Raw genomic sequence first — 25,051 nt, forward strand, 5'->3', positions numbered from 1 at the left:
GGGGAGACGAACCATGAGAGACGATGGACTCTGAAAAACAAACTGAGGGTTCTAGAGGGGAGGGGGGCGGGGGGATGGGTTAGCCTGGTGATGGGTATTAAGGAGGGCACATTCTGCGTGGAGCACTGGGTGTTATGCACAAACAATGAATCATGGAACACTACATCAAAAACTAATGATGTAATGTATGGTGATTAACATAACAATAAAAAATTTAAAAAAAAAGAAATGCTTTTGGCCAGGAGCATTAGAAAGCCCTGCCATGCACTCAGACAGCAACGAGTTTATTTTTTCCCATATAAATAGGTGTTTAGGTTAGAAGATTCAGGACTCTATCGCTGGTCAAGGTCATCATGAATAACTAGGTTTCTTCTGCCTACCAGTTCCACCACCATTAGTGGGTTTTCCTTCCTTAAATAGAACAGATGCTGTACCTGCAGACATCCTGTCCGAGTTCCAGGCAGAACGAAGGAGGCAGAAAGTAAATGGTAAAAAGCAACAGCCTCCTCCTCATCAGGCATCGCCTGGAAGGCATTCTGGAATGGAAGGCCTCCCTGGGGTCTTCTGCCTGCATCTCATTAGCTAGGGCTGTGTCATATCATGGCCAGCTCTATCTGAAAAAGAGCCTGGGGTATAAGTATTTCACTCTCCAGCCTCCACACTGGAGTAAGGCAGGAGATAATATGGTTGCTCAGGATGCTGAGTCAGCCATTCTACAAGAGCTCCTAGGGCAGGTGCTATCCTAATTTTGCAGGTGAGGAATCTATAGCTGAGAAAAGTCACATGATATGCCTGAGTTAACCAAGGGAATGTGGACCACAGAAGATATGCCGGTCTGTCCTCATGGAGAATCTGTGCATCGCACTGAGAGGAGTGAAGGGGTACCTTTCTTCCGTGTTCATCTCAGCCTCCTTGGCCTCAACGCCTCCTGCAGGTATCCCCAGACCTTGGACAGGAAGTGTAGACTTAGAGAATTCTTGAGGCCACTAACTGTAGAGATTGTGAAACTAGCTTTCTGATGCGGGAACATTACCATGGGGATGTCCCGGCCACTGTGAGGAATTCAGGGAAGTATCCATAGCAAGTACCATCAATACACCAAGGCCACTTGCCTGCAACCTTGGGTGGTACCAGCAAGGAGCATGAGGGTTAATAGAGAATTGTGGTCATTGTTGAGTTGGTGTAGAGGGGGAATAGCTTAAAAGAGAAATGGTGAACAGGTAAACGGCTTGAGAAGATGGAGGTAGAGGAAGAGTCTTCGTCCCTGCTGGACTGGCTTGGGTTTGAGGGGAGAGTGGACAAGGAAACCTGGGGTGAATGGCAGCCTGAACAAGGAACTCAGAAACAGAAAAACACTTAATACATGACAAAAATCACATTGCAGAGCACTAAGGAAAAGATAGCTTTTCCAATAAGAAGTAATCATACAATGAGGTATTTATGTGGAAGAAAAATCTGATCCTTATTCTCACACCATCTACAAAAATGAATTTCAGATGGATTGGAAAAGTCTCGATAGACTGGAATTCTAAAAATTAAAGATAGAATAATAAAGCCTTTAAAGGTGATATAGGAGGATATCTTCATGACCTTAGCATAGGAAAAAATTTCATAAGACACACAAAAGTACCAACCGTAAAAGAGAAGATTGTTCTACATTGTTCTACATAAAAGAGAAGATCGTTGAAAAGTACCAACAATAAAAGAGAAGGTCCTCATCAAAGGCACTATTATGAGAGTGAAAAAGCAAGCCACAGAATGGGGAAGGAGGAGACATTTTCCACACATATAACTGACCATAAAGAACACCTACAAATCGATGAGAAAAAGACAACAGAATTTTAAAAATGGCAAAGTACTTGAACAGGTACATCACAGAAAAGGAAGTCTAAATGGTGAATATACTTAAGGAAAGGGACTGAATCTTACTACTAATCAAGGAAATACAAATTAAAGCCACAGTGAGGTTCTATTACACACCCATCAGATGGGAAAATTTTTGTAGAAGTCTGGTAGCACTAGGCAGACTAGGGTGTAGTGCAAGGGGAACCCTCTTACACTGTTGACAGGAATGTAAATTGGCCCAACCACTTTGGAAAACTGGCATTTTCTAATACAATTGAAGATAGGCATACCCTATGACTCAGAAAGTCCTGTACAAGAATGTACATGGGCAAGAATGTTCATAGCAACACTGCCTGCAAAAGCCTCAAATTGGAAAAAGCCCATATATCCATCAACAGTAGAATGGATAAATAAACTGGGGTCTATTCGTATAAAAAATATTATATAGCAACAAAAACAAACCCAGCTACCCTCAACACCATCGATGAATCTCACAAACACAATTTTGATCTGCAAAAGCCAGATGTAGAGTGCCTGCGTGTCTCAGTCAGTAGAGCATGTGACTATTGAACTTGGGGTTGTGAGTTCAAGCCCTACATTGGGCACAGAGCTTACTTGAAAAAAAAGCCAGATGCAAAGGAATAAACATTACATGATTCCACCCATCTGGCATTTAAAAACTAACAAAACTAACCTTTCTCATCTAGGCTTGCATACATAGATAGGATGGGATTATGTACGTGTCAGGATAGTGTGGGAGAAGGGGGTTGGGGTTAGGAAGGGGCACATAGAGGTGCTCTAGGGGTGGCTAGAAATATTCTTTTCTGACCTGTGTTGATTACCTGGGTGGTCAGTGCATAAGATTAAATTCTACATTTCATGTTTTATGTGCTTTCTTGGTTATTATCCTTCAGGATGAAAAGGTGAAAAATATATATTAGCTTCAAGAGACCCTCTGGTTTAGGCCCACTCCATCAAGCAGATCATATGTCTTTCACGCCCGTGTTCAGATGAGACAACTGAATCTGAGAGCTTTAAATGACTCATCCAAGGCCATTCATTGGTAGTTATCAGAACCAGAAGAACACAGACCTGCATCCCAGGTAAAGATTCTTTTCTCTCAGCCCAAACGTCAGTCGTTTCGTTCAGAGAGGTTGAAGCAACACAGCTGAGAGAAGAGCATTTGTGGGTGGCGTGGGTTATCACTAGGGCAGATGAAAAAGCTTCATCCTTTCCCTTGTGTCCTAGCCTCATGCTGATGGTCCAGGCAGTGTAGGAGCTGGGGCTGGAGGGTTGACCCTGATGCTCTTGAGAATTGAGTTCCCTTTATTACCCTACTCTGCTCCACATTCTCTGGATAGCCCCTCTGCACTTAAAAGCCCTGGCTGGTGTGACCGGCTCTTGTGATTTGTATGTTTTATTACCTCTCCATCAAGAAGAAAACTGCCTAAAAGCTATAGAGTATAAGCTCTGCGAAGGCAGGAGCCATATCAGTCTTGTTCACCAAGCACTATATTCCCAGTGTCTAGCACAGATCCTGGCACAAAGAAAGAGCTCAAGCAATACTAATTGGTCATTTGTTGAATGAGTAGCCTAGGAGGACTGTTGGGGGAGTGAGCTGGGGAGAGATGGAGCCTGGAACCTGGGGAGAGATGGAGCCTGGAACCTGGGGAGAGTTGGATAAAGGTCCCATTCCTTACCCATGGCAGTCCATGACCAGTCTATGGGCTTTGGAAGCCAACCATGCTTGGGGAAGGAAGAGATCACGGTAGGCTATCTGGTCCAAGAAATCACATTTGAACTGAGTCTTGAACAATAAACAGGAATTGGTAAGCGGGAAAATAATGGAAGGGATTACAACATGGACAATGGCAGTGGTGTGGGGGAACTCCAGCCAGTTTGGGGACAGTGATCAGTGTGAACTCAGCAAATTGTTGATGTTGGAGTATAGTTGTTGGAGTTCAGTGTGTCTCTCTGCCCTCTCTGATATGGCATTCTGCAGGTCTTTGCCCCGGTGCTGCCGCTGATCACAGCAGAGGTTCTTGCAGGGCAAGATCATGCCTCCTGTATGGGGCCCAGCCCAGAGTGCCGCCCTCAGTGGCTTGGCTGCATCCCCCTCTGATCTTCAGGGTCTTGGTCAGCAGTGTTCTTCTCCCTGACCGTCTCTGGGTTCCAGATGACAGTTCTCCCAGATACCCTGCTTTGCCTATTTTACAACTTGAAGTACACTGTTCCATCCTGGCTGTCCCATAGGCCCCAATCCCTCTGCATTTAGTCCCCCTGGCCCCCATATTTTCAGCAATCAATGTAATTAATGTGCTGTCTAATTTGTTTTCCTGGAACTGTGATTATGCTCAAGGTATCTCAAAGCTTTTTGCAGTAATTACTGGGAAAAGGCTTGGAGAGTATGAACTGTGCGTGTGGAGTGAGCTGTAACCTGGCCTTTGGACACTTAGATATTAAAAATCTCTCTGACTGTGTCTGCCTTCATTTGCATTTCCAAATTTTCAGGTTAGAGGGCCTTTCAGTTGATTGAATAATGGGTTAATGGCATCCTCTCTCTAATTAAATCCAGATTGTCTCTTTGTGAAAGTGCACACTTGGTAGTGTCTATCTAGATCATCCTAATTGCTTTCTGAGGGTGCTGTGGGGGCTGCTTTCAAGAAGTGACTGTCCTGTATGAGGGTAAAAACTCTGTGCAAGAGGGAGAGGAGCCAGTCCAGGAACACTTGGAGCCTATCTAGTTCTGTGTCTTGCTATAACATAAGACTCAGGAGAGCAGGGACCAGCTCTGTCTTTTTGGCCACCTTACATCCTATGCCTAGAACAATGTTCTCAGTGCTGGCCCCTGATGCTTGATAACTAGTTCTGAACAAGTGAACAAGTGAATAAATGAGTTGCAACTGTGTTGTCATACCGACAACCTGCTGGGGTAGTCTGGATGGTCTTATGGGTATAGTTTCAATCCCATATTTCGAAACATGGGATTATGACAAATTGAACCTAGAGCAAGAGAAGTATCTGGATATAGGAGAAGCTAGGCTTGAGAGCCCCTATCTGTCCAAATGTACATGCTCACAATGAGCTTTCTGTTGTGACCAGGTGGGCCATCTCCTCAATACACTTACTTACCTTGCTAACAGTCATCTCATTTCTATGCTAGTCATTCCATAAATCAAAAACTTTGATATGAAGTCCTCTCCTAATACCAGTTCTAGGAGATTGAAAACATGCAACTCTCTCTAGATGTGCATCTCTGGGCTTAAGTCTAGTCTTTTTTTCCTTACCACTAATAATAGTCCTTGACTGCAGAGAAAGGCTCTGCATTGTGGTGGGAAAAATATTCTGGGCATGTCCACTATGAACACTTACACATAAAATATAACAAATACCACTTGTAAAAATGTATGGTCAAGCTTACAAGGAAGAAAAGTGATCTTTCATTAGAAATCAGTGGAACGCAAATCAAAACCACAAAATGAGATGCTATTCCACACACACTAGGATGACTATAATTAAAAAAAAAATAGGGGCACCTGGGTGACTCAGTTGTTAAGCTTCTGCCTTTGGCTCAGGTCATGATCCCAGGGTCCTGGGATCGAGCCCCGCATCAGGCTCCCTGCTCGGCGGGAAGCCTGCTTCTCCCTCTCCCACTCCCCCTGCTTGTGTTCCCTCTCTTGCTGTGTCTCTTTCTGTCAAATAAATAAATAAAAATCTTTAAAAAATAAAATAAAAAATAAAACAAATAAGATCTGGTGAGGATGAGGAGAAATTGGAACCCTTATACATTACTGGTGAGAATGTAAAATGGTGTAGCCATTGTGGAAAATTTTGTCAGTTCCCCCCAAATTAAATATAGAATTATCATATGACCCAGCAATCCCACTCAAGAGAAGTGGAAAAACACATGTTCAAGTGAAAACTTGTACACAAACATTCATAAGAGTATTAGTCATTATAGTCAAAAAGTGGAAACAACCTAAACATCCATCAGCTCATGAATGGATAAACAAAAAGCAGGAGAGTCTTAGGATGGAACATTAGTACACTTATCTCAGGCCACTTCTCCCAGAACAAAAGTTGATGGCCAGGTGTATTGCATAGAGCTTTGACTACTGGATGGTTTATGGGGTTGAGTGGAATGGTAGTGGGTCAGCAGTCCATTTATGGCTCACAGAAACAAATCAAGGCATTCCATTTATGAACCAGACCCAGTTTTTTCCTGCCTATATTAGCTGGACATACAGAACTTCCCATGAGGACTCAGGTCTGAGCTGAGGGAGAGGTATTGGTGCATCAGAGGGACGTGGCAAGGAGATTTGGAACATTTGATAGTGTAACTTTTTTGAACTCTCCAGTTTTGTTTGAGCACAATTCTACCATATGATTGACTGTTGCTGTGCCTCTCAAGCTTATGACTTGGTGGATGTGACAAGATCCAATTTATGAAGGTCACATCCAGTTATGTAGTCACCTGATACCCCATGATTATACACTCAGTCCCTGCCCAAGCTCAGTGGCATGCGAGGAGCTGCTGCTTGAACGATGGATATCTCTCTGCTGCAGACAGCATAGCCTTACTCCAGAAGCTTAGTTGTTTGTGTTGCTAATCCCCTAATAAAACTTGCTGGAGATTCCACACAGCAGCCTTAACTACCACAGATACCTTGAGCCCCATTATCCCTGCTGGGTTATATGACTCTAGGTTATATGACTTTTGCTGTAGCCTGGACCTGCTGAAAAGTCCTGTCTTATTCTGGGCCCCACTCAAACCCAGCAGCTTTCTGATTGATCTGATAAATGGAATTGGACAATAAGTCCTATGGTATGTGCTATCTCTAAAAACCAGAGAGACCTCTCAAGCACTCTTCCCTCCTTTTTTATGCTAGGGAGTACAAGGCACAATAGTTTCTGCTTTACTTTGGAAGGGATATTCCAGCATGCCCCAGACTGTTGGACACCTGAATGCTTCAGTAGTGCGTTAAGCACCCTAAATTTTTGTAGAATTTATCTTCTACCCTCTGGCACTCAGGTATCTCACCAGGGCTCCCAGGATACTTATCATTCCCACTTACCAGCTTTGATTAATGTGATTTCATCAATATAGTAGACCAGCATGACATTCTGTGGGACATAGCGCAATTGCTATATCACCAGATCACCCACCAACAGTGGGAATCAAGATGATCAAGGTCCCTTTGAACTACACTGTGACAGAAAGTAAGAGAGTTAATCTGGTTCTGGGGCAAGACCATCAATGTGTACTGTTCTCTGTCTTAGGAAAATGCAAACTGCTGTTGATCCATTTTCCTGATGGAGATTTAAAATAACACATTCACCAGCTCAATAAATGCATACCGAATACCACAGGCTGTTGATCTCAGTGAAGATGCTGTATCTGGGTTTGGGACTACCACTCGTCTGAATGGCTAAAATTGACAACACAGGAAACAACAGGTGTTGGCGAGAATGTAAAGAAAGGGGAACCCTCCTACACTGTTGGTGGGAATGCAAACTGGGGCAGTCACTCTGGAAAACAGTATGGAGGTTCCTCAAAAAGTTAAAAAATAGAGCTACCCTATGATCCAGCAATTGCACTACTAGGTATTTACCCAAAACATACAAAAATAACAGATTTGAAGGGGTACATGCACCCCAATGTTTATAGCAGCATTATCAATAATAGTCAAACTATGGAAAGAGCCCAAATGTCCATTGACTAATGAATGGATAAAGATGTGGTATATATAATGGAATATTACTCAGTCATCAAAAAGAATGAAATTTTGCCATTTGCAATGATGTGGTTGGAGCTAGAATGTACTATGCTAAGTGAAATAAGTCAGTCAGAGAAAGACAAATACCGTATGATTTCACTCAGAGTGAAATTTAAGAAACAAAACAGACGAACACATGGGAAAGACAAAAAAGAAAAAGGGAAGTAAACCATGAGACTCTTAACAATAGAGAACAAACTGAGGGTTGATAGAGGGAGGTGAGTGGGGGATGGGCTAAATGGGTGATGGGTATTAAGGAGGGCACTTGTTATGATGAGCACTGTGTGTTATATGTAAGTGATGAATCACTAAATTCTACTCCTGAAACCAATATTATACTATATGTTAGCTAACTAGAATTTAAATAAAAATTTGAAGAAAAAAATTTATGGTAATTACCATCATTTGCCTTGGCTCATTTGATTTTTAAGTCCTTTGGTGTGGCATTAATCTATGCTATCCCACAGGATGCAATATTACTTCTAATTTACTATCTTGGTTGGAGGGAAGTAGCATAAGGGGCTTCCATTTTGCCTTTCATACCATAGTGACTCTTACCCCACAGGCCGGGGAACGAGCTGCTAAGTATATTCATCTCAATTATGCAATTAGAGATAGATAAAATGAACTTGGACCAGGACTCCATGTAACACCTGGCCTCCATATATGCCATCCCTCAGCATGGGAACTATGATGGCATTTTTGGGTCCCCATAGCATCAGTGTCAGCTCAGATCCTATATAAAACAGCCTTCAAAGATCTGGATATTCCTTGCAGGTATCAGAGTATAATCACTCTGATACATGACTGTAGGTCCCTTTGAAGGAAGAATTGGAAGAATCTCTGCTGCATAAACTTGACACATTACAGGGTTCTTCTTCAAGGGGCCCAGCCCCCTTCAATCAAGAGCTCTAAAAACTGGCTCAGTTTTGGAAAACAGGTAAGAAATCATGATATTTTTCCATTGCAACTAACCTTTTGTTCACTCTTTCTTGATTTTTTGATTATAGGATTTAAGCAACATCCTCACTGGCTGTCCGCTTACCTCACTCCTAGAAACATTGTCGATTAGCCATTGTCCTGATCCCCAAAGGTCAGGGCCCTTGATTTTCATCTGGTCTTGCTGTTCATTACAATAATTACACTCACATTATCTCTGACAGTTAAGTGCTACCTCCTGGCCTCCCTATATTCCAGAATTCTATCATCTCATTGACATAGGGACCCCAGTTCCATGGCAGCATCTCTTACCAGCAATCCTGGCCTACAGAAGACAGGAACCACTGAGCCACTTCACTAGCATATTCCTTATTTCCTTAATGAAGAAGTGTCTTCAAGACACTGGAATATAGTCAGGGAAGAGAGCTCTCTGGTATCACATAATAAATCCATCTGAACATGCTCATCCCTCTGAGGTTTTGTTTTTTTTTTAATTCAAGTAGTTGACATACAATATTAGTTTCAGGTATGCAACACAGTGATTTGACATGTATATAATTATGAAATGATCACCATTTGTCTAGTGACACCAAATGTCACTAAATGTCTAGTTACCCTCTGTCACCATACAAAGTTATTACAATGTTATTGACTTTATTCCCTATGTTGCACTTTTCATCCCTGTGGCTTATTTATTTCGTAACTGGAAATTTGTACCTTTTAATCCCCTTCACTTATTTTACTCACTCCTCCACCCCATCCCCTCTGGCAACCACCAGTCTGTCCTCTGTATTTGTAAGTCTGTTTCTGTTTTTTTTTTTGTTTGTGTACTTGTTTTGTTCTTTAGATTCCGCATATAACTGAAATCATACAGTATTTTTCTGTGTCTGACTTATTTCACTTAGTATAATACCCTCTAGGTCCATCCATGTTGCTTCAAATGGCAAGATCTCATGCTCTTTTATAGCTGAGTATTATTCCATTGTGTGTATATATATCACATCTTCCTATCGATAGATGAAGTTTGCTTCCATATCTTGGCTATTGTAAATAATACTGCAATAAACATAGGGGTGCATACATCTTTTCAAATTAGTGTTTCCACAGATAAATACCCAGAAGTGGAATTGCTGGATTGTATGGTAGGTCCGTTTTTATTTTGGAGGGAACCTCCATACGTCTTTCCACGGTGGTTGTTACCAGTTTATATTCCCACCAACCGTACACGAGGGTTCCCTTTTCTCCACATCCTCTCCAACACTTGTTATTTCTTGTGTTTTTGATACTAGCCATTCTGACATGTGTAAGGTGATGTTTTGTTGTGGTTTTGATTTGCATTTCCCTGATGATGAATGATGTTGAGCATCTTTTCACGTGACTGTGGACTATCTGTATGTCTTCTTTGGAGAAATGTCTGTTCTCATCCTCTGCCCATTTTTTAATCGGATTGGTTTTGGTGTTGAGTTGTTTCAATCTCCTCTTTAATTCTCTGCTAAGGCATCTCTACCTTATTTCCTATAGACCATCATTGGTTCCAAGCTTCAAGGAATCATTATAGCAGCATATGAGGACTTACTCCAGGCTGTTTATTGACCAGTTCCTTGCCAGAATGTTAAATTTGAAGTCATGGAAGTATCTCCATATCATTAAATCTTGCATACCAGATTTAGATTCCAAGCTTTTTGTCCAACAAATCTTGAGATCCATTCCCACACTTGTTTTTTTTCATATATTTGCCATGTCCTGCACCTCTTTTGGGAAATAATTACATTTATTCCATAGCAAGGACAATACATCCCGACTGAAGCCAAGCTGAGATCTGACAGTTATCATTCTAGGCACGGCAATGGGAGGCTAGCTGTTCTCCTAGCAAATGAGTGGCACCTCTGCTGGCCCAGAGGATTCCAGTTTCTCAAAAGCATCTACCCAAATATGCTTATTCCATGTAGCAGAATCCTGATCTTGCCTTACCAGGGCCCTGATTTCAGCATAGACTTATTAGGGCTGTGAATTCATCTTCATTTGCAATCACATCTTGGCCGGAGTTTTTAGCACAATCTGTCTCCTCTATCTGGAGGAGATGAGGGTCACTTGAAACATTGCCATGCAGCCCTATGGTCTTCATAATGTGTCTTGATTTGACAGTAGGCAGACACGAGTGTGCTATTCTTTTTTCCTTCTAGGTTTCTATGCCAGTTATCAAATAGCCAACCAAATCTGCTTTTAGTTGCAAGAAATGAAAAACCCAATTCAGACTGGCTTGAAAAATAGAGGGGATTTATGGGCTTACATAACTGAAAAGACCAGTGGGGGTGAGCCAAAACAGCGCTGATTTGGTTCAGAGGTTCAACAATGCCGCTCCCCTTCAGGGACCTGTTTCCCTCTCCCTTTCTGCTCTGCCTTTCAAGGCTCCAGCTTTACCCCAAGGTTGGCTCCCTTCATGGTGCCAAAATGGCTACAGAAGTTCCAGGCTTTGCATTTACTTACCATGCTATTCCAGGGAGATGATCCCTCTCCTGGTAGCTCTTTTCAGAAGAAGAAGAAATTTCATTCTCATATGACTCAGACAACTAACACTTGAGTCTCCTTGACCAGATTGTGTCACATCTCCATCTCTAAATCATTGTCCTGATTATCTCAGAACAGACAGGGCCAATCCAAAGCAGATGGGCTCCAATGGTGAGGGATAGATATCTGGAAAAAAAAAAAAAAGTCTGGGTATTGCTAGAGTGCTGGCTAGGCATCTAACAAATGAATGCATTTAAGTGATTCCAAATGTTTACAATGAGCTTGTATATCTTTGGGAACTTTAGAAACCATAAATGTAAAAATGCTCTTTTATACTCATAATAATAGTGTTCTATATGCAGCGAAAAGTAGGAAACCCCTTTCACTAGCCTTTCCCATAGTAATATGTAGAATAAGCCCAGTATTCTGAAATCAGCCTTGATAATTACCTTGATAATACAACTAGGGGTGATATTCAAAATATTTAATGAGCGGTGTGGCACAGCTGTCAATGTGGCCACCCGAGTGGCCATCTGACCAAGCAGGGGGCCACTGGCCATCACACTGTATCAGTGACCTCAGCCACCATTAGAGTCATTACTGCGCCAGTCAACCCACATAATCTCATGTAACTGTCCAGTTTACCTCTAGTTACCAGTACTGGGCACCCTGTAGCCAGGGGATCCTCACTGACACCCAGCCCAACACTGTGCCTGGACAGAGGGATCCCCACCTTCACAGTTTCAAGGGAGATCAGGACTGCCGTTTGTGAAGCACCAAAGGAAGCATGCACTCAAGAGAACAAAACTAAAACTCCCCCCAAACCTCCCTGGCCCTCTGCATTTAGTGAGGAGAGAGAGCACAGGAGCCAAAAATGAACCAATGTCACAATGAACTCGATCATTTCGTTGCAGCTGTCATTTTGGGCAAGCTACTCCAAGTGTCAGTGTTCACATCTATAAAGAAATACAAGAGTTGCCTTGAAAATTGCCTATGAACATTTAGAAGTAGTGTGAATAAGGTGTCCAGCTCGGTGCTAGACACTTGAGTTAGTCATTTAGCTAATCAATGATAAGCATCACTTATTTGCAGCTCAAAGAGAGTGGTTGGAAAACCTCAGACAACCGAGGTGCTTACAGACGTCCTTGTAGGAAGATTAGCTCTCTGATTTCTGACGTAAGGAAGCTCAGTCACTGGCCTCTGCATCATTTCACCCCCATTTTGGGCTTGAACCATCCATTCATCCATGCTGCCCCTGTCTCTATAAATATATTGGGCTGTCAGCCACTAGGGCTGAAAACTGCTCTTCCTGAGCTGGAATCTCTAACAGCTCAACCTCCACAAGCTGTTCATGAGTTATTTTGAGGGACAGTTTGCTGTCAATCACTCATCCTTGAAGTGGACTGCACAGGCCTGCTCTGCACCCAGAATCATGAGGGGGTGGGAGCAACATTTGCTTCTTGGGAATTAGCACACTAGTTCATGACCCCTCAGGGGAAGTCGAGAAAAGGACTGTGATGCCAAACAAGGAAAGGGAACTGTTCCTACCAAGAACTCCATATACATCAGGCAGCATCCTCATAACAATCCTGGGAGGCAGGTAAGAGATTCCCATCTTACAGCGGAAGAACCTGAGGCTCAAAAATGCTAACTTGTCCATCTGGTAAGGGGAGAAGCTGAGTTTCAAACCTAGGGCTCTTTGACTACAGAGTTCTTCCAGTATGTCTCAGAGGTGGTGGTGCTGTGGTATTTTGGGTGAGATAGTTTTTTATTGCACAATGTTTAGCAACTCTGGTCCTTAGGCATTAAAAGTCAATAGCATGCTTGGGTCATCGTAACAACTAAAATTGCCTCTGCACATTTTCAAACCTCCCCTTGTGGAGGGTGGGATACCCCAGGCTGAGGAGGATTTAGATAGATAGATAATCTAGAATAGATCTATCTGTAATAGAACAACATCCTGTTGCAGAACAGGATTCTGACAGAGGGTATGAGGAGAAAGGGAGCTTTGCAGATGTGGCTGTGAGGCTCTCACCTAGTGTGGAAATGTTTGTGAATCTGAGTATGTGTGTTTCTACCTGAAGTTAATAATGTTTCTTTATGTATGGTGTGTGCACGCAAATGATGATGCATGTGTGCGAGGTGTGCCCTTGAGCATGTGCAGGAGTGCTCAGGTCCCAGTCACCCGCCCCCCGCCTCCTCCCTTCCTTCACATTCAGTCTGTTTCTTCTGTCCTGGTGAGTCCCACTTCTAAATATATCTCACACCCATTCCCGCTACACTGGTCTACCTCAAACCTCTTCATCTCTCATCCAGACCATTGCAACGACCCTGCCTCTAGCAGCAGCTACCACCAACTCATTCTCCACACTGCTGCCAGCATGATCTTTCTAAATGGCAAATCAGACCACATCACTCTCTAGCTCAAAATTCCTGTCATTACCATTGCCTAGAGCAGTTTTAGAAGCAGACCCTGTATCTAAATGAAATCTCCACACAGAAGGGCAGTATGTAAAGCAGATAAATGCAGGACTGCTCTGTTGAATTATGTAGCCTCCTAAGTGAGCCATACAAGGTCTTTCCTGATCTGCCCCCTGCCTACCTGTCCAGCAACAGCTCTTAACTCTATAGAATCACTGTGGCTCAGCGGCGAAGTTGGAGGACTCTGGAGCCAAGCTTCCTGCATTCAAATCCTTTGCCACTTCCTAGCTGTACAAACTTGGGCACATTGTTTTACCTCTCTGTGCCTGGGTTTCCTTATTGATAAAATAGGGCTAATAGCACATCATGGGGTTCTTTTAAGGATTAGATTAGCTTATACTTGTGAAGGACGTAAAACAGTTCCTGGCACATAGTAAGCATGCAGTAAATGTTAGCTCTTATGACCTTCCTTATAGCTCACCCTAAGTTGCTCTAAACCTCTGCAAGTTCCCTGAAATGTTATGCTACCCCACCCTCCAATACTTTACACACTGTATACATGTGTGGGCAGGTGTGTAGGGCTTGGCTGCAAGACCTGGAGTCATGAAGCTGCTTAAGAAAGGAAGAAACTTTATTATAAGAACACATGTGGGCTGGATCTGGCATCGAAAAAGCTATCCAGGACTTAAGGGGACTCTAGGCACCAGGTGCTCTAACCAGGTCTCCTGTTTTCCCTAAGCACCTGCTTCATCATCCTTCTACACTGACTGGATGGTCCAATCTGTATGTATTCTCTAAATTCTTGAGGGATCCAGTCAGATTGGCTAAATTCAGTTTCCAGTGCTTCCTAATTGGGTAAAGCCCTTTGTGCCCACCTGCTTCATAGGCCATCACTTTCTTGTCATGAGGTATATTTAGAAGTGGGACTCACCAGGACAGATGAGGTCATCTCTGGTCCAATCAGAGGCCACTGTACTTCAGAGGATGACTTTGCTTCTCTTCTCTGAGCTAGGTGCTGTGGATGAGGCAGTGCCTCTGGAAGGGGCAATATGATCAAGCCTCTAACATAACATCCTGCAACCTCCACCCGAATGGCCTCCTTCCTACTTCCCTGATTGGCAATCTCTTTATTTACCAAGGACTATTTCCTTGGTCTCTCTTCCCTGATTCTCCCAGGCAGAACGGGAGCTGTCTTTACCCAGGTAGGACCTGAGTATCAGCATCTGTATACTGTCTTTGGAGGGCCTATCTTATCAGCATCTGTATTTCGGTCTGCCTCTCTTTTTTAAAAAAAGTGAAATAGAGTTGACATATAACATTGTATTAATTTTAGGTGCACAACCATACATGCTTGTCTTTTCATAAGAATTCCTTATGTATCTCTAGCACCTGGCACACAGTAGTGCTTAATCAAGAATTTTATTAGATGGATGAAAGGAATCTGGATATACATGCAAAAGAAGGTAAATTTCAGTCCATGAGTGTTTTCTTTGCTGAAATTGTGTCTTTTCTTCAGAACCTAAGACAAATTCATATTGAAAAGGAGAAACAGATGTTGTTTCTGCGACATTTTCAAACCTTTCCCTGCTACCTCGAGGCACAATTGCCTCTCGTGTCTGATGTCTCTGCTCCCTCCAATTGGAATGTCCTTCAAAGGCTCTTCCTATTCACCCCTTGCTGTCTGGTGAATACTATTTACCTTTGAATAATTCCGCACATGTTAGCTTCTCTAGGAACATCCTCTTGACCTCCTCCTCCTCCCTATCATTGATACTTCATTCCTCCTTGCTCAGTACCAAGTTTGTATGGTATCCTATAGCTGTTTTTATGTTGCTCACATAGAATGGAGATTTATTTCCTCATATATTTGTGTTTTTTTGCCTAGGAAGGAACTTGTTGAAGGCAAGAAGAAGAACCAATTCCTCTTTATAGCTCCCATGTACCTAAGATAGTCGTTAGAATGTAGTAAGTGCCAAATACATGTTTGTTGAATGAATGAATAAACGAACAAATGAATACAGGGTACAGAGCTATTCCAAAATAGCAGAAAATCCCCAAACCCTTAGCTTAGTCTTTGAAATGTGATTTTCTTGCTGCAGACCTCTCTTTTTTCATCATGTTTCATTCAGACTAAAGCTAATTCTTTTCTCATAGTTTTCACAATTTCCCTGAGTATATTTCAACTGATTATCTGAGGCCAACTATAAACGTTTTCAAAATGGTTTTGTATGATTGCTTTACCCAAAGAAGGTCTTGGTACTCACATTTGAAGGAAATGTGAATTTCTCTGCTATCGCTGCTTTCTTCATGTTCCTCCCCCTCCTTTGCTACCTTTCTGCCATTTCTAGGTCTGACAAATGTGCATTATGCAAAATGCCAAGACATCTGGGCAAGAAGCATGTTTTAAAGTGAAGAGAAGCTTCTTCTCAATGTCCGTTAGCTCAAAAACACTGATTCCTCACACCATGCATGAAAATAAATTGCAGATGTATTAAAGACCTAAATGTGAAGCCAAATTTTAAAACTATGAAAAAGGATAATAAATAAATATCATGAACCTACATGAAAAGAAGTATCTCTTAAGACATAAAAAATTACAAAATATGATGGAAAAAATATTTTTTTTTGCAAGTAACTTGGCAATTCCTAATGGACACATTATGTGACTGAGCAATTCTACTTTTAGGTTTACACCCTAGAGAAAAACTTACACATGGTCACATGGAAACATATAAAAGAATAAAGCAGGATTCTTTTATAATCATAAGAAATTTAGGAACATTTTATGTCATAGCCTTCCAAAGGCAGAAGCAAGACAAGGTTTTGCGTGCAAGTTATTTATTTTGGGAAGTGATCCCAGGGAAATAGAGATGGGCAGATGGGGAAGAGGGAAAGAGGGAAGAAGGAAAAACCAATCCAAGAATGTGTATCTAACCAGTCACCACCGTAGACAACTCTAGTGGGGCTCTATCCTACTAGAGATTTCCTTTGGAACTACATAGAAAGCACCATGGAATTGTTTGTCCCAGGGATAAAAGATGAGCACATTTATTCATGGGTTTCCAACTTCCACTGGTCAAGGATTGCCCTATGAGGTGTTAACTCTTTCACATTTCTAGGTTGTACACACGTCAGAATGGCTGATTAGGATCCCACTGGAACTCCTGGATTGTCCTTATCTTTTCTTTCATATGCTCTGTCTCTTTGCCTTTTTGTCCCACTTTCTGAGAGTTCATCAAATTTATTTTCCAAATCTTCTACATTCTTTTATATTTATCCACCTTGTGTTTTATTTTCTGAGGGCACTCTCTTTTCTCTAATTGCTTCTTTTTTCATAGCAACCTGTTCTTGTTTTATAGATGCACTAGCTTTTCATGTCTCTCAGCAGATTTTAATTATTATTTTTCTTCTCCCCACGTTCTCTTTTTTTCTCTGGGGTCACCTACCCTTTCTTTTTTTTATTTTTATTTTTTATTTGACAGCGAGAGAGAGAATACAAACAGGGGGAGCGGCAGGCAAAGACAGAGGGAGAGGGAGAGGGAGAAGCAGGCTCCCTGCTCAGGAGGGAGCCCAATGTGGGGCTCGATCCCAGGACCCCGGGATCATGACCCGAGCCGAAGGCAGACGCCCAACCATCTGAGCCACGCAGGCGCCCCTCACTTATCCTTCCTTATAGTCTCTTTTTTATGGTGGAAATTTTCCTCAAATGTCTGATAATATTGCTGGTTTTTATTTAAGAGTGAGGCATTAAAAGTTGTTTGGAGATGTATAAAGTGCTAGGCTTTAGAATTGTTGAACTTTGTCTTATGTTATCAGATAGGAAGTTTGCTTTTACTATGAGTGGCCCCCAAATGCCAGATAAGTAGAAATTATTCAATTCTCCAGGAAAGAACCCTCTGCCTACAGAGAGATGGCGTGTGGCTAGATGCTTTACAAGTTGTGAGGAGGTGTTCCATTCATAAATATTCAGTTAATCCACCTTTTGTCTGCTCTACATTTTGCTCCTGCCCTCTGGAGAAACCTGCCATCTCTGTGGGCATGTTGGCTTTCTTCTAGTCTATATTGTCTTCCTGGTAGGCTCCAGGCTGCAAATTTCCTTGTCCTACTCTATCAATTACCCTCCTTTATGTAATTTTCTCTCTTCAGAAACTTGTTGAAATCTCTCCTCCACTTTGCTTTGAAATCATAATCTTTTTTTTTCCAGGTAGTTAATAATCTAAATTGATTAATATGACAATACATTTGGTCTTTTAAGTTATTCCTTTGTTTTTAATGCTTTGTTATTTTACTATATTGATGTTTCACTTTATAATCTGTGGTTACTTTTCTGGGATACGTGTGTATACCTGCATGTGTGGTGTTTTCATCTGATAATTTGAATGTTTTACATTCATACAAATTTTACTGTTCTTCTAATTGATAATTTTATAATTCTAACTTTATATAATTAATTCTAGCATATAGCTAGATTTAAAAAAAAATCCAATCTGATAATGCATGTTTTTTTAAAGATTTATTTATTTTAGAGAGAGGGAGAGTGGGGGAGGGGCAGAAGGAGACGGAGAAAGAGAATCTCAAGCAGACTCCCTGCTGAGTGTGAAGCCCCATGCGGGCTTGATCTCATGATCCTGAGGTCATGACCTGAGCCGAAATCAAGAGTTGGATGTTCAACCGATTGAGCCACCCAGGCACCCCAGATAATGCATGTTTTTAATAAGTGTGTGTAATCTATTTACATTTTCGTGAATGTGTGCATATCTGAATTTTCAGTACAAACTTAGGAGGATTTCTGTTTACCATTTTTTCTTTATTCTTTCTTTCTGTTGATAGATTTTTCTGTATCCCTATTTTCATGTTTTAATCTACTCCTTTGAAAGCTATAGATTGTACTTCTATTTTTTAGTAGTTTCTCTAATTTTTTGAACATATACACAATTTCTTACTTTTCTAACAAAACCGTTATTAAATATTTCGTTCCTATCTTTGGACATCATCATAATTTAACTACTCTTTGAATGCCTCTCATCCTTCATTCTATTATACTTCTTTAGAATTTCCATTTTACATTTTTACACAAAAAGTATTTTTTTCAGTCAATACTTAAATTTCTCTACATTTTAAACAAGTTTCTGTGCTGTCATTAAGTGCATCCTCTGATAATTATTTTGGTGAGTGTCTGGAACTATAAACTCTCTTAGTTGTTATTATATTAAAAATGCATTTATTGGGCACCTGGGTGGCTCAGTTGGTTAAGCAACTGCCTTCGGCTCCGGTCATGATCCTGGAGTTCCGGGATCGAGTCCCACATTGGGCTTCCTGCTCAGCGGGGAGTCTGCTTCTCCCTCTGACCCTCTTCCCTCTCGTGCTTTCTATCTCTCATTCTCTCTCTCTCTCAAATAAATAAATAAAATCTTTTTAAAAATGCATTTATTGCAGGGTGCCTGGGTGGCTCAGTTGGTTAAGCATCTGCCTTTGGCTTGGGTCATGATTTCCAGGTGCTGGGATCAAGCCCTGGGTCAGGCTCCCTGCTCAGCCAGGAGTCAGCTTCTCCCTCTTCCTCTGCCCCTCCCCCCGCTCTCTCTCTCTCTCTCAAATAAATAAATAAATCTTTTTTTAAATGCATTTATTGCTTAAATGGAACATAAAATTAGTGAATACCAAACTATTGCTCCTAAGGAAAATACAGGCTAGGCTCCCGAGAGCCTATGGAGATATTTCATAAACCAATCGACACATAACTTTATTTAGTGCATGTTTCTGTTTAATGATAACTTACTTAATATATATTGTTGATCCATTAACACAAAATTCATGGCCAACAGCACTATAACTCGTGTCTAAAGGAAGCTTATCTAACACACCTATTTTCTCCATAAGGCACATCACAGCCTTCTGAGCTTAGGAAGGCTAGCTAGCACTTCAGAATTATGCTTGAGGTCCATTTCAGACGGCTAACTCACTAACAAAAAGCACAAAAGATGCAAAAAAACGGGCACTAGGTAGACTATAAAAAGGATACTTGTTTACAATACAAGAACTGAAACAAGAAGGCAGAGTGTTGCCTCTTTTGACCTCAGATGGGACCATAAGCATTTGATGACTCAAAATTTCCCCCTTTACAGCCCATGTCTGTGAATGACCACAAAGGGCACATGTATTGACTGGGGTTACAAATAACCTTTTGTGAGTAGGCAAATTCACAAACACAAAATCCGCAAATAAGGAAGATTAAGTGTGTGTGTAACATAATGACTTTTCACAAAGTGAAGGCATTCGTGTAGCAAGTACCCAAGTCAGGAAACATCACATTTCCAGCATCCCCCTTGGGCCTTCTTCCAAGAGGAACCACTGTCCTGACTTCTAACATCATAGATGAGTTTACCTATTTTTTCATATCAATCTAAGCATGTGTTTTGTACTCTTGTTCTAACTTTTTTTGGTAAATATTACATTATTTATCCATGTTGTTGAAGGTTGTAGTAGTATCACTCATTTTAAAGCATTTTTTTTTTTAAAGATTTTATTTATTTATTTGAGGGGGAGAGAATGAGAGACAGAGAGCACAAGAGGGAAGAGGGTCGGAGGGAGAAGCAGACTTCCTGCCGAGCAGGGAGCCCGATGTGGGACTCGATCCCGGGACTCCAGGATCATGACCTGAGCCGAAGGCAGTCGCTTAACCAACTGAGCCACCCAGGCGCCCCTTAAAGCATTTTTATTAATCTGTTCTGTACAATTAATTTTGTCAGAAGTGAATTTGTATTCTTATTGTTGCTTTTGTTGGCTTTCCTAGAATTATATTTCCTCATGAATTTTGAATTTTTGATTTTCAAGTTCATTTTAAGTAGGAAGCTTTCAGCTTCTTCATCTTTCTCTTACTTTCTAGTAGTGTAGTGGGTATACTGGTGCTTTCCCCTGACCTCTGCAGGCCCCAGCCCAGTCTTATAGAGGTGTTTCAGCATACCTCCCCTGCAGCAACATTGGGGATATCCAGTCTCAGAGCCTGCCGGAGACTTGGCTCAGGTCCTGCTTGTGAGGCTGTGTCCGTCCATCTGCCTCTGAAGGTCCCGATTTTCCTGGAAACAGTTACACCAGGCAGCAGAGTGGCAGCTTTCTGAACCCCCTTCAAAGGAGGGGCACCCCACTCCAGTTCCTGGAGGCATGTAGGGAGCCTGACTCTATTCTGTGCCTTGTGCGAAGCTGTTTTGTTCCTGCTTCTCTGTTGGAGTCAGTCTCCTACTGCCATTGTCTGGGTCCAGACTTGGAGCCCAGCATGCCCCGGACTTCATCCTTGCTCACCTTTGTGATTTCTGGTCCCAGAGAGCTTGCCTTATCTTTCATCCCAGCTACCCCTTTTTGGTGATTTCTTCTTATATGTCACTTGTCATTGCTGTGTCATTGTGGACTGAACTTTACTTTGCTGTCTGGAAGTCTGTATTGCTTTGTTTTATCAGCAAAGCATTTTATTCTGAAATAAAGAAAGCACTGTTCAAGAGTCCCCATCTGGGTGGAAACATCCCAAATATTCATCAACTGGTGAATGGTAAACAAAATGTGGTATATCTATATAATGTAATATTAGCCAACCATGAAAAAGAATGAAGTACTGCTACACGCTATTACATGGATGAACCTTGAAAACATTATGCTAAGTAAAAGAAGCCAAAGAGGAGAGACCATACATTGTATTATTCCATTTATATGAAATATCCCCGATAGGCAAATCCATTGAGACAGAAAGTAGATTGATGGTTTCTAGGAGCTGGGGGAGGGGGAAATGGAGAATGACTACTACTGGGTATGGGATTTCCTTTTGGGTTAATGAAGATGGTCCAGAACTAGATAGTGGTGATGGTTGCATAACATTGTAAATGTACTAAATGCCACTCAACTGTGTACTTTAAAATGGTTAAAATCGTAAATTTTATGTTATGTGAATTTTACCACAAGATACCTTACTGCAAACCTTCCTGACTGCTCCTGTTTGAATGTATCACTCTTTCTTTGCACCAACACAATACCGGGTCAATACTTCTAGTGAGCATCTTTCATATTATAGTGCAAATTATTTGTCTTTGTGCCTGTCCCACTACCAGACCATAAAGCACTTTCAAAAGGGGAGTGTGTCCTATTCACATTTGTTTCTCTGTTACCTGGCTTAGTGTTCAGAACAGAGTAAGCCCAACAAATACTTGCTAAATAAATGAATGAGTAAATTAGTTAAATTCACATGACCACCCAGAAAAAAAAAAGTCACTCTTCCTCTTAAGTCTCACAATTTATTGTTAGAATTACCCCCTGGGGAAAGGATTTTCATTTGGGAGCATACTGTGGTGCACTCAGAGCCTAAGCCTTTTGTGTGAGGAAACAGAGCAAGCAGCCCTGCCAGGTCCCTGGGCCCCCTACAACTTTGCCCTCCCAACCTCTGCCAGTCCTCACCTAACATCTGCTGGAGGGGCAGTCACAATGGCTGCAAGCTCAATTATTCAAAATACTCCCAACAACGAAGCTCAGAGATGCTTCTGCTGAGTCACCCTCCGGCACAAAGCCTTTTTACGATGCTCCCATCTGTCCTCTGGGGTGTAAATTGCAAATATCGCAGCCTCACTCTATAGAGTGGGTTTAATGGCTTCCCCCGGGTTAGGCAACAAACAGTGGACTAAACAATGCATCAAACTGGGAGACACTTCAAGGGGTTCTTCCTGTCTATGCTCCTATATTTGACTACATATCTGTAGGCTTCAGGGTTACACATTTCCCAAATATACCAGCTAGGAGATTAAGATTTTTAGATGTAAAAATGTCTTCTTTGGCTTTAGCTACAATTCTTTATGACCTGACCAAAGATGTTTCTTCTTGTTCCAACTCATGTGGAGCTAAGGGTGGGAAAGAAGTCGTTAACCATTTCCCTCATGTTAGCCCTTTATACCCTCAAAATGACTTTCAAATTATCACTTTCACTCTCTCATATTAAATTTTCAATCATTTCATTAACAAATAGTGAGAACCTACCACGTGCCAGGAATTCTGGACTCTTAACATAAGTAAAATATAATCCCTCTCTCCAAGGTATGAGTTAATTGTCTTTCTTTAGGATTTGCTCCAAGTTCCTATTTCTGACTCTAATCCAGCTTTGTAAAATGTGCCCTCAAATTTACCAGCTGGTAAACATTTTTGACTACCTTATCATTCTCTGTGTTTTTAATAAATGTAACAAGTCACTGTTAATCTTTCCTCATGTCGTGCTAATGATCAGCAGCCTGTGGACAGGTTGGGATTGTCTGTGCCCAGTCACACTGAAAACCCTTGAATTATCTGAAATGGAACAGTTAGTTTTTGCATGTGAAAGATACAGAGTAGGCACTTGAAAATAATTGCTTTCTAGCAGGGAGTGTAGAGTTGCGTGGAAACATGTCCTTCTCACACAACATCCCCAGGTCTGACATCATGAAGACTGATCTGGCCTGACTGATGCCAAAGGCTTTTCTGGGAAACCCCACAGCCGTGCCCTGCAGTTCCCGGTCACTCTGTGCAGTCCCCAGAGCTGTTGAGAAAGGACATGGCAGGCAGAGTAAAGGTGCATAATTCTCTGTCATCTAGGAGACAGGCCCAAGGAGACTGAAGGCATCATTTACTCTGCTGACTGAATGTATGGGGTCCCTGGTCTGCTTTGAAAGGGATGTGCTAGGATTTCAAAGGCAGTCCTGTAGCCTGCCTCCAACAACGATGCTGACTACTCATGCAGCAAATATCTCTGTCATTCGTGCCACCTGCAAAATAGAGTTGCTCAGTAAAATAATTTGGGATCAAAAATGTTCAGTGAAATAAATAAACTTTTTTTTCACTTTAGGGACTAGGTTTTTGTTGTTATTGTTGTTGGTGGGTTTTTTTTGTTTTGTTTTGTTTTTGTTTTTTTGGTAAAAAACAGGTAATAGCCTCCAAAGAGGGAGGGAGATGTGCTAGCTCATAGTCACCCGTCATTCATTAATCCTGATCACAAATCCTATTGTTCTGCTCCTGCTGATCAGCACGGCATTGGAGAGCCTGCTTCGGATGTGAGAGTGACTTTTTCTCCCTTGTCTTACTGCCTTTTGTAATATCCTTTTGTATGCAACTATATTGTAGCCAAATACAAGAAGGCAGGGAAACTGTCTGCCTTGTGTGTCACTGTCTTAGTTTGTGTTCCCTCAGAAGCAGACCCTGGGACAAAGATTTGTGCAAGTAATTTATCTGAGAGGTGATTCCAGGAAATAGTGGTTGGGGAGGGAGACAGAGAAGGGAAGTTAGCCAAAAACAGAAGGATTACAAAGCAAGTTACATCATAGGTAACTGGAGTCTAAGGTGAACTCTGAGAAATAGGGTATTACACAAATCTCAGAGTTATCTCACCTGAGGAGTGAAGAATTTATTTGCCAATTTTTAGCAGTCATTGGTAGAGGGCTGTTCCTATGTAACATTAATTATATGAGGAGAAAATGAACCTTAAGTCCTACTTCATTTCTTATAAACAATTTAATGAAAGAAGGGTCATGTGCCCAGATGTAAAAATTGGAACTATAACATTTCTAGAAGAAGACATAGGAAAACATGTGTACAACCTTAGGGTAGGCCAAGATTTCTTAGGACACAAAAAGCACTAAAAAAAAAAAAAGCATCTGAAAGATTAATAAATTGGACTCCATTCAGAATTAAATAATTCTGCTCTTTGCAAAACATTATTAAGAAAATGAAAAGGCAAGCCACAGAATGTATTTCATGCCTATATCTGACAAAAGACATATCCGGAATAGGTAAAGAACTTTTACAAATGAATAATGGCAAAAGATTTGAACAGACACTTCATAAAGTAAGATATACAAATGGCCAGTAAGCCATTGGAAATGGAGCTCAATATTATTCATCATCAGAGAAATGCAAATTAAAACCACAATGAGACATCACTATAAACCCACTACAGTTGCTAAACTAAAAGGACCTGACAAAGCAAATGTCAGCAAGGACAACTGGACCTCTCAGATGTTGCTGGTAGGAGTGCAAAATGGTACAAGGGTTACTGCCACACACTACTTTGCAATTTTTTTTTAAAAAAGATTTTATTTATTTATTTGACAGAGAGAGATACAGCAAGAGAGGGAACACAAGCAGGGGGAGTGGGAGAGGGAGAAGCAGGCTTCCCGCGGAGCAGGGAGCCTGATGCGGGGCTCGATCCCAGGACCCTGGGATCATGACCTGAGCCGAAGGCAGACGCTTGACGACTGAGCCACCCAGGCGCCCCACTTTGCAGTTTTTTATAGGGTAAAACATATGTCTCTCTGGAATACAGCAATTTCACTCCTAGGTATAGATTGAAGGTAAATGACAACACGTATCAACAAAAAAGACTGGTACAAAAATGTTCGTAACAGCTTTGAACAAAACACAGAAAACAACCCAAATGACCATTGACAGGTGAAGAACAAGTTACAATACAATCAAACAATAGAATGCTATTCAGCACTAAAAAGGGATGAACTACTGATACACCTCGCACCCTGGGATGAAGATAAAAGACAAAATTATACTGA

The 25,051-nt window shown here is 41.5% G+C and overlaps 1 protein-coding gene across 1 annotated transcript in view; it reads left to right on the forward strand.

Moving 5' to 3' along the window:
• REC114 (REC114 meiotic recombination protein) overlaps nt 1-25,051 on the forward strand; it is a 162,947-nt gene that overhangs the window by 28,687 nt on the left and 109,209 nt on the right. The window contains exon 2 of the mRNA XM_073877328.1: nt 2,760-2,948. The gene's annotated coding sequence lies outside the window, so the exon portion shown is untranslated. The remainder of the gene's footprint in view (nt 1-2,759; nt 2,949-25,051) is intronic.

This window comes from Callorhinus ursinus, unplaced genomic scaffold, assembly GCF_003265705.2.
Source record: "Callorhinus ursinus isolate GAN/ISIS: 27379988/994484 unplaced genomic scaffold, GSC_fseal_2.0 scaffold25, whole genome shotgun sequence".
Classification (NCBI taxonomy): Eukaryota; Metazoa; Chordata; class Mammalia; order Carnivora; family Otariidae; genus Callorhinus; species Callorhinus ursinus.